Source organism: Equus przewalskii, chromosome 3 (assembly GCF_037783145.1).
Source record: "Equus przewalskii isolate Varuska chromosome 3, EquPr2, whole genome shotgun sequence".
NCBI lineage: Eukaryota > Metazoa > Chordata > Mammalia > Perissodactyla > Equidae > Equus > Equus przewalskii.
Window position 1 is genome coordinate 86492324 of NC_091833.1, and position 13524 is coordinate 86505847.

General features: G+C 37.7%; 1 protein-coding gene across 34 annotated transcripts in view; it reads left to right on the top strand.

Moving 5' to 3' along the window:
• The window catches only part of APBB2 (amyloid beta precursor protein binding family B member 2), a 373646-nt gene that overhangs the window by 116475 nt on the left and 243647 nt on the right, over nt 1–13524 (top strand). The window lies entirely within an intron of this gene.

Sequence of the window (13524 nt, forward strand, 5' to 3'; positions counted from 1 at the left end):
AGATGACTAATCTCTAAGACTTTTTCAGTCTCCTAAAATTCAGTAATTTTTTCTTATATGTGTAAAGCTTCAGTTGCGGTTATAGTCAAGTAGAACTTAAAAAGAGGGTCTTGGATTTTACTTTGACATCTAGATTGATCACTAAAGTTTTAGGAAATTCCTAATTGTCGTTTCATCTGAAAAATAATTTGTGAGTTGCTGTCCAAGGCTAAAGCTGAGATTACAGTGCACTTCTTGCAAGCACGTGTGCTTGCTGCTGCATTGCTGTGGCATGTATAAAACTCACTTGTCTTAAATGATATTTTTGGGTCCGTAAAAAAAATGTTAACACTGTCATTCATGCAGGAAAGGACATCAGTTTGTAAAAATGTGTGGATCCTTGGTGCTGAAGGTCACTGTTTTATGGTTCCTACTGGACTCAGATTTAAAGAACAGATAGATGTGCTTTTCCAGCCCAGGGCATGTTATCAGAGGCCCTGGAGTCAGACTGCGTAGGTTTGCATCCTAATTTCTCCGCTTATAAACTCTGTGACCTTTGGCAAGAAAGCATCTGTAAAATGAGGATGGGTGAGAAAACAGGTTGTGATGATAGGTTAGTGTGCCTGGTTCGTTGGGAATTTGTTGTTGTTGTTAGTGCCATTGAGTAGGTTCTGACGCCTAGCGACCCTGTGTACAGCAGAGCAGAACCCTGTGCGGTCTTTTTGCATCATCCTCCCACTTTCTGGTGCTGTATCAGACAGTGCTTCACTGCTATTCATAGGATTTTCTTGGCCATTTTTTCTGGAAGTGGGTGGCCAGGTCCTTCTCATTGGGAATTTAGGGGAAAAAAAATCCTCATCCAGATGGGAGCCACTTTTGCTAAGATACTCATTAAAGGAGGCCAAAATTGTGAGCTTGTAGGACAGAATTTGACACTTCAATATTGTAGCCCATGTTTATCCCAGGATGACCCTTTGTTGCTTTTAAACTAGAGTTCAGGTTCTCTTGTAACTACTGCATCTACTTCGTGAACTCTAAGGAGGCAGTTTAAGCTTTGTTTTCTGCTCTCTGTGCTTGAAGAGGGTATGAAATGATGGCTTTTAAGAAAATGGAAGATGTTGTTCGAGATCAGCGTTGCCTCTGGGCTTTGAAAAACTCTGGGGTTTCTTTGGTCTTCCAGGAGAGGAGCACAGTGAGCTGTGAGAAGGGAAGGCAGGCCCTGGGGATGTTTCCTAGCTCGTCTCTGCCGCTGTTAGTGGAAAAGAGGAAGGTAAGAGCCCGTAAGGAGCTCTGATAGCCTCAGTAGACAGTGAGTTCAGGTGTGTGTGCTGGAAATGGGGCACGGGGAGCTTCTGACATCCGTGGGCCCCTGCTTGGCCCGAAGGGAAGGTGAAACAGCAGCAGAATTGGTCTCAGAACATTGCTCTGCAGCCAAAATAAACTTACGCCTGTCTGTCAGAGTTTCTTTTCTTTCATAAATTTAAAGTTGCACAAAGATTCATGATGTTATTCCCTTTTGAGGTTTTATATCTTAGATTGCTGGAAGAGCAAGTTAGTTGGATAAAAATACTCTTCAGACCCGATCTTATTCTTATAGTTTTTGACTGTTTAGTTTTGCACTTTAGAGTAAGTGCAAACTTGGCCTGTCCATTCTTGATAGGGAAAAGCAGGAGCTATCAATAAATGCTGAATTTCAAAACCATTTCCGGGGTCATCTTCTCCCACCATGCGACCCCTGCAAAAAAGCTTCGGTCTCCTGTGAGCTGATAATTCCTGAATGCGTGGGGACTTTGGTGGTGAAAATAAAATCAAATTGCATACCTTTCCCTTTTATTTGTGAGCTAATTGTTGTCTTCCTGTATTTCAAAGCAGATGTTAAATTCTTCCTTTGATGTTCAACAGTAGACAGACTCCAGTTGTGTGTTACACGTCTTGGTACAAATACCTTGTTTGACTGAAGATCGACTCTTCCAAATTAAATTTTGATGGTTACGTTTTGATCTGGAGCCACAGAATAGAATGGCAATTTATTCTTTCGTTCCACACACATTTATTGGGCTCCTGCCTGGCCATTTTCATAAATTGTTTTCAAATCTCACACATACCACAAAAACCTCACAAACTAGATAGTGCTGTCTCTGTTTTGTAGATGAGAAAAATAAGGCATACAGAGTGATTAGGACTATTTTATAGATATGAAAAAAAAGGCAAAGAAAGTGCTTAGAAAACTTGCTCCCGGTCACATTGCTATTAAGTGGCTGAGGATTTAACAGGAGATTTTTTGGCTGACCCCAAAGCTGTTCCTATAGTGGAGCTGCCTTTTAAGAAAAGATAATCGATGGAGGAAAGATCTTGAGGAGTTGCAATAAAAAAAAGGGTTAAGCATGAGCCCCTCATTCCTGCATTTACTCAGCAGATATTGACTGAGTGCCTATTTTGTGCTAGGTACTCTGCAAGGTGCTGGAAATTCATTGGTGGGCAAGACATGATCAATCCCTCACCAGCTTCAAGGAGGAAACAGGATTTCAAGAAAGAGTGTTTGCTTCCCCAAAAAGCCGCAGTGTCTTGGTTGGGAGAGGTAGACATTTTGACACCTTAACAAAAGTTGTTTAGTTTATTATTCTTTTACATCAGTGTGCATATTCAATCATCTACAAAGAAACAGAGGGATGGCTTTGCTAGAATACTTGGCAATTGTGCTCCTTGCGTGGGCTGCTTAGCACATGCAGAAATGGAGGTTGGAGTGAAACTGTATTGAGTTTTAAACAAACTGTTGCAAACAAAAATTTGAACACTTACCTGGCAAGAACTGTATCTAATTCAGCTTGGAATTCCCCATTTTATATAGGAGGTACTTAGCACAGTGCCTGGTGTGTAGCAGGTACCCATTAACTCTGGTGGATTGGCTTAAGTGATGGGAAATAAAATAGGGAAGAGAGGGGAAAGGAGACTCATAAAGAAGGGGATAAGTTAAGGTAATATCAAGGAAGAGTGTGAGGGTGGCAATAAACTCAACCAATAAATAAGCAAGAAGAGAACATGACATGACGGACTTAATTCCCCTGTACAAACTGTTTTAATATCCAAGGCGAGGAGGAGCTGTGTTTAGGGAATCTGGAAATGCCATTGGGTTTGGGTGCTTGAGAGAGACAGCAGCCTTCTTTTAATCTTCTTATTTGACTCCTCTGACTTTGTGTTCACATATGAACCCTCTGTGTGTGCTTTCCCACCATGGACTTTATTTCACTTTTTGAGACTTTTGGCTTTAGCACAGTATTTGGTTCTTTAATAAATAAGTTTGCTAGGACAATCCTGACTATGCCTGTTTTCTGTTGTTATTTTTGATAATGTCCCCTTTCCATATCAAGCGTCCTGGTTTGGATGATAAATTAAAAGGCCACCCCACTAACAAGGGAATTTGGTGGCATTTTCTATCTTTAAAAAAAAACTTCATAGCATTTAGACTGCTTTGATGAATTAACTTAATGTGGATATAGTACCAGTAAAATTACATATGAAACTAGTGTCTGATCTCTTATAATAAGTAGAAAGAAGAGAAAATAGGTGGTAGCTGAAAAGAATCAGCTGTAGAGAGAAAGAAGTTGATTTTGACAAAAAGAACTTTAGTTACAAGTAACGGCTGGGATAGCCATATGAGAAAGGGCATTTAAAGGTTATTGTGGTGATGGGTAATGCTTCAGGGAATCTGGCATCCTTTGAGAAAATCTTGTCATCATCAGTAGTTTTGTTCAGTGTTTCCACAGCAGTGGTAATTCAATTCAGGTGCATTTTCATTTGTCTCTAAGTAAAAAGTAAAAGAAATAATTTCTTAGAACAGAGATTTTGTCAGAGGTTTAAAGAAATGGCTTGAGGGAAAAATTGTTAAATTCATATTTTTTCTCTTAAATCGTCTTAAATTATGTCTTTTGTTGAAACTACTGGTAATTTAATCAAATGAGACATTCACATAGGGCCTCCAAGGGCCTTAAAAAAATGTATGTTGGGGTTTTTCTCTTAATAAGCAAGGTTAAATTGGTTTTATAGTTCATATACATGGATTTAAAGAAACAAACTAGTATTTTGTTGTACAAATATATGTAAAGGCTTTAGATATTCAGGTAATGCTTGACAATAATTGCAGAATGAGAGTTGGGTGTAGAATTAAAACCATGCTTTTAACCAGTATTTTCCATATCAATATTTTAGAGATAGTGATGCATTTACCTTCAAGTCCCGTAGTTTCTTGTTCTCTGCAGTGTTACCTTTCATTGGAGCATAGATTTCCAGAGTAGGGGACTGTTTTTACACAGTCCCCAAATTCTGTTTGTTTTGGAATTAAATTCTGGCTCTGCCACTGGCTATCCGTGGATGAGTTCTTCCTCTGAGCCTCAATTTTCTAGCCTATAAAATGGGAATAATGATATCTGATGCTTAGAGTTTCTTAATAGGATGTTTATTCATTCCTGAATCTGGGATAAACACTAAGCGTATAACACAAAGGTTAGGGTTCTCCCAGGCTTAGGAATTAATAGCAGATATTAAGGATGGAGAGACGTGTTATTGTTGGAAGGGTGAAACTCAAAATAGTCAACAACAGAGGTCGGCCGGTGGTGTAGTGGTTAAGTTCATGAACTCTGCTTTGGTGGCCTGGGGTTTGAAGGTTCAAATCCTGGGTACAGACCTAGCACCACTTGTCAGCCCACATTGTGGTGTCATCCCATGTAAAATAGAGGAAAAATGGCACAGATGTTATATCAGCGACAATCTTCCTCAAGCAAGAAGAGGAAGATTGGCAGCAGATGTTAGCTCAGGGCCAATCTTCCTCACACACACACACAGAAGTCAATAGCCAGTTTCTGGCAGTCTGAATGGATGCTGACTGTGAACATTCTGGACAGTCATCACTGTGCTCACCAGCTGAATATCAGCCTATATTGTCAGTATTGAGAAATGTGTTTAACCTGTGATGATTTGTAAGGAAACCCATTGTGTCTCCTAGTTATAAATTAATGCCTCCTCCTTTGAGAGGATAAGTAAAGGACACCATCTTCATATGATGAGATGAGCCCAGCCTTCGTACCTGGATTCCTGTCCCAAAGGTTCACCTTTTCTTTAGGGACCTTCTTAATCATTGCTGCCAGCACTGTGCTAGCTCTTTGGGGACTCTGCTTTCCCATTTTCCACTCCATCCCTAGCCTGAGAACATGTTCTTAATTCCTGTAGTAGATCAAAGCTGAGTTTATGACTTTTAACAAAACCCTGAGAGTCTCATAAAATTGGCTACTAGATACAGCAGGCCTAGACCCATCCTCACTGAGCCCTCTACAAGGCTGCCTCTGGCCTAGACCACCAACCTCCACCCCGGGAACTGACTTTACATCTGGATGTAGAGTCCAGACATCAAAGAGATTGAGGCCCTGGAAAGGGAGGATTTCCCTCTTCCTTCTGCCAGGTCTTTCCTTGCTAGTTCCTGTTTATCTCAGGCTCTGCCTCTTCCCAAGATAATTGACCCTGGGAAGTCCACCTCTCATGGGGCAGACCCTCACCCCTTTCCACAGGGATGGGATAGCCACAGCTATGAGAAAGTCCAGTATCAGTACAAAAGCTTCCATATAATTCTAGGAGTTTCCTTTCCTAGGACAGGGTTGAATTGGTTTAACCATATTGGGCATATACTGATGTGGTTAAGAGTCTTGAAGAAATTGTTTTGTGATCACTTCACACCTGTTAGATTGGCTGTCATCAAAAAGACAAGAGATAAAATGTGTTGGTGAGGATGTAGAGAAAAGGGATCCTTGTGCACTGTTGGTGGGAATGTAAATTTGATGCAGCCACTATGGAAAACAGTATGGAAGTTCCTCAAAAAATGAAAAATACAACTACCATATGATCCAGCAATTCCACTTGTGGGTATATATTCGAAGGAAATGAAATCATTATCTAGAAGAGATATAGGCACCCTCATGTTCATTGCAGCATTATTTACAATAAGCCAAGATATGGAAACAGCCTAAGTGTCCAGCAACAACTGAATGGATAAAGAAACCGTGACACACATACACACACACAAACACAGTGGATGGAATATTACCCAGCCATAAAAAAGAAGGAAATCGTGCTATTTGTGACAGCATGGATGGACTTTGAGGGCATTATGCTAAGTGAAATAAGTCAGAGAAAGGCAAGTACTGTATGATCGTACTTATATGTAGAATCTAAAGAAATCGAACTTAGAGAAACAGACAACAGACTGATGGTTGCTTGAGGTGTGGGGTGAGGAATAGGGGAAAGGGGAGCAGTTGGTCAAAAGGTACAACCTTCCAGTTATAAGATAAATGAATTCTGGGAATGTAATGTACAGCGTGGTGACTATAGTTAACAATACCGTGTATATATATGAAAGTTACTAAGAAAGTAGATCTTAAAGTTATCACCAAAAGAAAAAAAATTTGTAACTATGTATGGTATTGGATGTTAACTAAACTTATAGTGATGATCATTTTGTAATATATACATGTATGAAATCATTATGTTGTGCACCTTAAGCTAATACAGTGTTACATATCAATTATATCTAACGAAAACTGGGAAAAAAAAGGGATGATTTTGTGTGGAGACTTTTTCTACCAACATACTAAGGTGGTACTGCTGACCGTAAGCTCAACAGTTTTATTAGAGAAGATGGAGGAACACAGGAAACCTGGGATCTGGTCCTGGTTTTGCCACCTGCTAGTTATGTGACATTGAGGCACATAGGTACCTTTTCCTGGGGTCCTCGTTTTCTTTTCCATAAAATGATTTTCACCTGTAATATGATTTCTTAAGGTCCTTGTCAATCAGAAATTCTATGAATCTATAACTCCTAAAAGTACACACTACAGTTTTTGAACAGATTGAACCTATCTTTATCTGCTGATGGTGGTTTCCATAGTTAACACTGCCCTGGTTTGTGACTGTAGCTGTTTTTTTTTTCTTGTAGAAAACTGGCTTTGGTATCTGTAATGCTGGCTTTATGGAATGAGTTTGGAAGTGTTCTTTCCTCTTCAATTTTTTTAGAAGTTTGAGAAGGATTGATATTAATTCTTAAAATGTTTGGTAGAATTCACCAGTGAAACTATCTGGTCCTGGCCTTTTCTTTGTTGGGAGGTTTTTAATTACTGATCAGTCTCATTACGAATTAGAAGTCTGATTTTCTTTCTTCATAATTCCATCTTGGTAAGTTGTGTGTTTTTAGAAATGTATTCATTTTACCTAGGTTATCAAATTTGTTGGCATACAATTGTTCCTAATACTCTCTTATAATCCTTTTTATTTCTGTAATGTGATTGTGTTCTCTCTTATTTCTGAATTTAATTGTCTTCTCTTTGCTTTTCTTATTCAGCCTAGCTAAAGGTTTGTCAATTTTGTTGATCTTTTTGAGGAACCTACTCTTGGTTTTGTTGATTTTTCTCCCAGTTTGGCTTTTATGACTTTTATTTATGAGTCATTCTTACGCTAAGCAAATTGATCTTATGTATTAATTTATATTAGACCCCTGCATTTTGTTTTTGTAGTTCAGCACTGAATCAGACTCCTTTGCTTTACATAGGTAGATGTATGAAGTCATTGATTTTAAAATAATGAAGCTGACTGTTTCTGCCATTTTTCTTTTCTTGGGTTATGTTTTTGTCTCCCTGCTCATTGTAGTTTGTTTTCTATAATTTGTTGCATTGTTGTGGTTACTTTTTCAGAGACAGTTAAGATAGTGTCCCTTGATTTTGTTGTGAATTGGAAAGTTCCTTTTATTTTCTTTATGCTAAATTGCTAAAAGTTCTGGTGAGATTAATTAGCTTTTATTATTTTAATAAAAAGCCAGTATTATTCATAAAAATGGGTAAACTTAGGGGAGAAAACTTAGAGGACTAGTAGATGGAAAATTCCAAATTTTAATTCTGTTTTGTGAACCATAATGTTTCATTCACAGATGGGGCTTATTACCTCTCCCCCTCCCACCCCCCCATGCAAAAATTTTGATGTTACCAAAATTCAATGAATAGCCCTCTCTATGAACCGATAGGCAGTTTCAGCATTACTTTTAAGAAAGTACCACTCAAAACAATTCATTTCATAGCTTCTTTTAGAGAGGAGTTAAAAATCTTGTTTAGCCCTCTTGGTTGACCTTAATTTCTTTTTGATAATCCGTTTGCTGAATCCATTTGGTCCAGATACACTTCATCTCAGGGACATGATGAACATGCCTTCTGTTGTGTGATGTCCTTGTTCCTCTCATTGTCTCAATCCTTAGATAGATCTTCTATTTGTGAATCAAATGATTTATCTGATTGAGAGATTTCTATCCATTTCCCCACCGATTTGTAAGTTTCTTATTATCTAATCATTACTAATGATCACTTTTATTTTACCAGTAATTTCCTATATAGTTACTTATGATATATTCTATTTATTGACACTAAGACACACATCTTTCATATTTTAACTTTCTTGAAATTTGGTGTATCTTGCAATTGCTGACATTTCACAACTATTATTCTCAGCACTTTGTTTTTATTCTTAGTACATAAAATGGTGGGGCGTCTTCCAATAGCACTTGGATTTATCGAAATAAGTTACTATTAATAATTGTAACAATTACTGTTAAGCATGTAATATTAAAAATAATACTTTTACAAATAGGATCTATAAATGACAATATAAACATCAAATTTTACAAAAAATTTAGAGTGGAAAAGACTCACCTATAAGCTCCGACTCTGTATATTTAAACCAGTGTTTTTTTGTATGTATTCCATTCTAATCTTTTTTCACATATGTACATATTTTTATTTGGTGGTAGTTATGGTTACACATCTTATTGTTTATTTTTTTTACTATTATAGATAATTTTCCTCTGCCACATGCCTTCATATATGTCATTTTTACTAGCTCCATAATCTATCCTGTGCTTGACTATAATAAAACAGCACATTGCCCACTTGTTGAAAATTCAGAATGTTGCCATTTTCCTGTTATGAATAGTGCTTCACTGAACATCTTTTTTGCGTATTTTTTATTATTAATTTTGGCCATTTTCTTAATGAAATGTAACTTTGTAGAAACTTCCTGTACTTTGTTTTGTTGTTAAGAATCAATCTTTGTATTCAGGTAAATCACCAAATAAATAGCTACTGTTGTAGCACCATTCATTCATTTATTTATTCATCATCAACAATATGTTGGATTATTATATCTTCAATAGGTGCCAAGAGCTAAGTACTAAAAGTGCATTAGGACGCCCCTCTGACTTCTAATATCTCATATTCTATTGGGAGACTTAAGACTGGTCGAAAATAAATATTACAGTATGATGACTAACGTTGGAAAGATACGGTAAAGTTTCTTAGATGCATGAAATTGCCTTTTACAGCATTGTTTATTGGTATCCTTAATGACATGAGAGGTGTGGACATATTTATGTCACATAAAATAAAAAAAAATGATGTGTATAATAGGCTTACTAATCTGACAGAAAATGGCCCTGTTGGACCTGTCCAACCTCTTTTCCTTCAAGTCTAAACCCTTCTAGGAGGCCTGTGATCATGTGTTTGTCCAGAGTTCCATGTGTTATGTTTCTCCGATATGCTAAGATCCTTGTTGACAGTCACTGTGTCGCATGCCTCATTCCTGTTCCACATCTACTGTAGACTGCTATGTTTGTAGTAAGTGTTGAAGGATTGGTGGTTCATTTGACTTGCTTTCAGTTACTTCATTTTCAAATGAGTGACAATATTTCACCATTTTGTACTTTCCTTAGAACTTCATTGACTATCAGTTTACATTCTGGGATATTGGTGAAATCAATGCCATTTTAATTACATCTTATCATAATTGTGAAAAAAAAAACAGATGAAGAAAATGTTTGAGAGATTATATAATCCAAAAGAGATTTTTTATAGTAAAAGTTGAAAAATCTGCTGCTTTTGATGGTCGGAAGCAGAATCTATACAGGACAAAATAAAATCCCTCTGTGTAAATTTCTGGATGATCTCTTAAGCCATTGTAGAGGGGAAAAAACCAAATATTTCTATACAACTAAGTATTAATTCAGGCTTTGGATACAATGAGCCTGTTTTGGAAATAGCTCTTTAGAGTTCTACCATTTTGAAGTTCATGAGCTAGCTATGAATTTGCCCTCCTTCAAACTTATGCATAAGAAACTGACCCTTATTTTTAAATTTCTCAAAAAGGTAGTCTTGGAAACAGCTTTTGAGATTGATTTCTTGGGATTCCCTCCCCCCCACTCCCGCGCTTTTCTCTTTTCATTTCAGAAACCTAAGTAGCGGAATTGTGCGTTGTTCTTTTCAGAGCAGTGGTGATTAGATTGCATATTTACTTTGATACACACACATATTGCTGTGCAGATTCCACTGTCCATTGTGACCCCCAAATGAAATGAGGAGGGGGCTATCTGGGGTTGGCTGAGATAAATTTATCTCAGCTTTCAAAACAGTGAGTGAGCATAGTATAATTCACTTGGACAACTGTGGAATGGAACTCTTGTTTGAGCGGCCGTTAGATATTTCATGGGAACTGACTGCACAGAAGAAGAACATATATGGTAAAGACGGTTTGGCAGTTGATAGAATTTGAAGTAGCATTTACATCACCAACTGAAATAAAATTAACTTTTTCCCAAGGTGATTCGTAGCCTGACTTCTATGACTGAGGGGTTGATCTCTTGGCAAGTCTTTTTGAAATAACACCACAGGCAGGGAAATTATATGCGTATATCAGGCTTTGCATTTGCTTTTAAGCCTTCTTTACAGGGTGTGTATAATCTTGTTCTGTACAACTGACAAACACCATAATTGTACTTTGTCATGAATTTAACTGTAGCTGTACTTGGTCATGAAAGACTTGCTCAGTTTCCAGAAACAATGGGCACCACAGAGAGAGGCTTTGCATCCACGTTTCTATTAATGTTGTTACTGCATTTGACTCTTTTATGAAGCCCTTTTGGTCACATCAACAGTTTGTTCTAAGCTATCTGTCTTAACTTCTGGCTTCGTCTGCAAAATCTATGTGGTTAGCATGAGACATATGCAGATAAATTGCCTAAGGTTGAGCTCTCTCAGACTTGGAACTAAATATGCTACAGTATGCTGATCTGATGGATGCAGCTTTTCAGCAATATTGATGTTTCTACAGTTGAATATAAATCTTTGGATGCCTTGGTTTGCATTTTCATATTCATGTTCAGTTCTTGACCACTAGTTTTCAAACAGCTTCATCTCTCAGAAAGCTCAGTTTGAAGTAGAAAGACAAAGAAAATTGTTCTTTCTCACCCACTGTTCTTCTGCCCACTCACAGCAAGAAGAATCATGAGTGTGAGTCTTTTGCCAGATGTAAATAGTGTCAACTCCCAATTCACAAACTGATTATGTTCCCATGGCTTATTGTAAAGTCACTTAGTGGTTTTGCAGTTGGAATCTGTTTTCTAGGAAGGGTAGATGAGCCTACTGAAACTTCTTTAACTCATAGCATTCCAGCTGCATAGTTTTATTTGTGCCTTCAAACCTAGCCTTCCCCCATGTTTCCCTGTGGAAAAATGTCCTTGGTTCTGCTTTGGTATCTAGTGGAACATAAACATTTCATTGTTAACTTCAGCAGACAGCCCCCCTATCTTTACGTGTGTATCCTGGCTAGTGTATCAGGCAGTGTTCTGAGATAGAAGCAATGGAGACTGGCTACATCTTTTAAGCAGAGAAATAATTTATTGAGAAGATATTGGGTAGTTTCTGGAATTCCTGGAAGTCAGAAAAAGGGCAGGAGCAAATAGAGACTATGCAGCCAGATTCATAGCCAAGGTCATTTGATATGATTAGTTCTATGCAGGATGGACTTTGTCACTGAACATTGGACCATGCTGTTCCCACTGCCCATACCGCTGGGACCAGACACTGCTATCAACTCTTCAATTCAGCCTTTGCTGCCTCTGGGCACTGGATATTGTTGCCTTCACCCATGATAATCTCCACCTGCACCTGCTTCTTTGTTCAGCTCTAGATTCAGGGTTGGCCAAGGCTAAGTCATGTCCCCATGCCTTAGCTGCAAGGGAGCCTGGGAAGGTGAGTGTCCAGCCATTTTTCCATCTATATTGATAAGCATGGCTCTCATCAATACTCACATGATGAGGAATTCCCCAAATAGAGGAAGGAAGTTCAGGTGCTGGGTATTCTCCATCCTTCTCCTCTTTATAAGGGCAAATTTCATGATAAGCAGTCAGAGTGGGCTCTTGTGGAAGGGAAGTAGTCAACATGTTTATCCATCTGAAGCTACAGGTAACGACCTCTGTGATAACAAAGATGACTGATACTTCCTTTTGCCCTGGTGTCCAGGGAACCTTTCACCATATGTTAACTAAAGCTAGAGGTGTGACTTGACAATTTAGGCATATTTGATGTCTCACAGTGTGTTCTTTATTACCTTAAAATAAAATGCATTAAATTGAATTTTAAGAATTTGATTGGGGAGGGCAGATTAAGACTTATCTACTTCCTTACTTATAGTATAAGATGAAATTTCACAATATCAGTTTGTCTTATATGGTTGGACGTTTTTTATATTTTGTTGATCAGTTCCTGCCTTTTTAAAAATTTATCTTTTATTTGCAATAATACACATATATAGCTTACAAATTCCTGCCTGCTTATTTACGTTGTCATTTTCTACTTCTCAGAGGCAACTACTTTGAATTCAGTTAGCTCATCTGATGCTTACTTCCATATAGCTAATTAACATGTTTGTATTGATATTTCTTAATTTTTAAAAGAATTTTAGGCATTAAACATTGAATTCCTATTAAGGAAGATAAGGGGTTAGCTCTCTTTTATTCTCCCTCTCTTAAATACTTCCCTTCACTCTCCAAGATAGTTATATCTCAATTTGTTTTCACTGCAAATATTTTTCTCAGCTGAGCTGTGCAGTGTACTGTGATTTTATTTTCTTTTTTGTGCAGCATATTAAAAAATAGGGTTTTTTTTGGCTTCATATTCTATTTTATTTTAATTCTTCATTCCCAAATTCTCAAATAAGATCAAACAGAACGGCTTGTCTCTCAGTTCTTTTATACGTGTGACGTTTTTCCTGGAGTCTTCTGCTTGCCTGCTCCGTTCTGGACTGTGTACTCTTGGGGCCTTATGCATAGTTGTTGACCTGGAATTTTCCTTTGTATCATGTTGGGAATTCTTGATTGATCTGTTTACTGGATGGCATCTCTCCTGGTTTCATCTCTCTTTTTGGGAGGCACATTTCCCAGTTGCTTCTTGAGAAAGAGTGTGTATGATGTAATTTTTTTGAGATCTGGCATGTGTGAAAATACCATTTAGTTGCTCCTCACATAATGATTAATATAGAATTTAAAGTTGGAAATTATTTCCTCTGAGAGTTTTGGAGGCCTTGTTCCATTTTCTTCTGCTTCCAGTTTTGTTTATTGAATTGTTGGATGCTTTTCTGATTCTGGTTACTTTATATGTGACTTTTTTTTGGAGCGGGGGGAGCTTTTAGAGC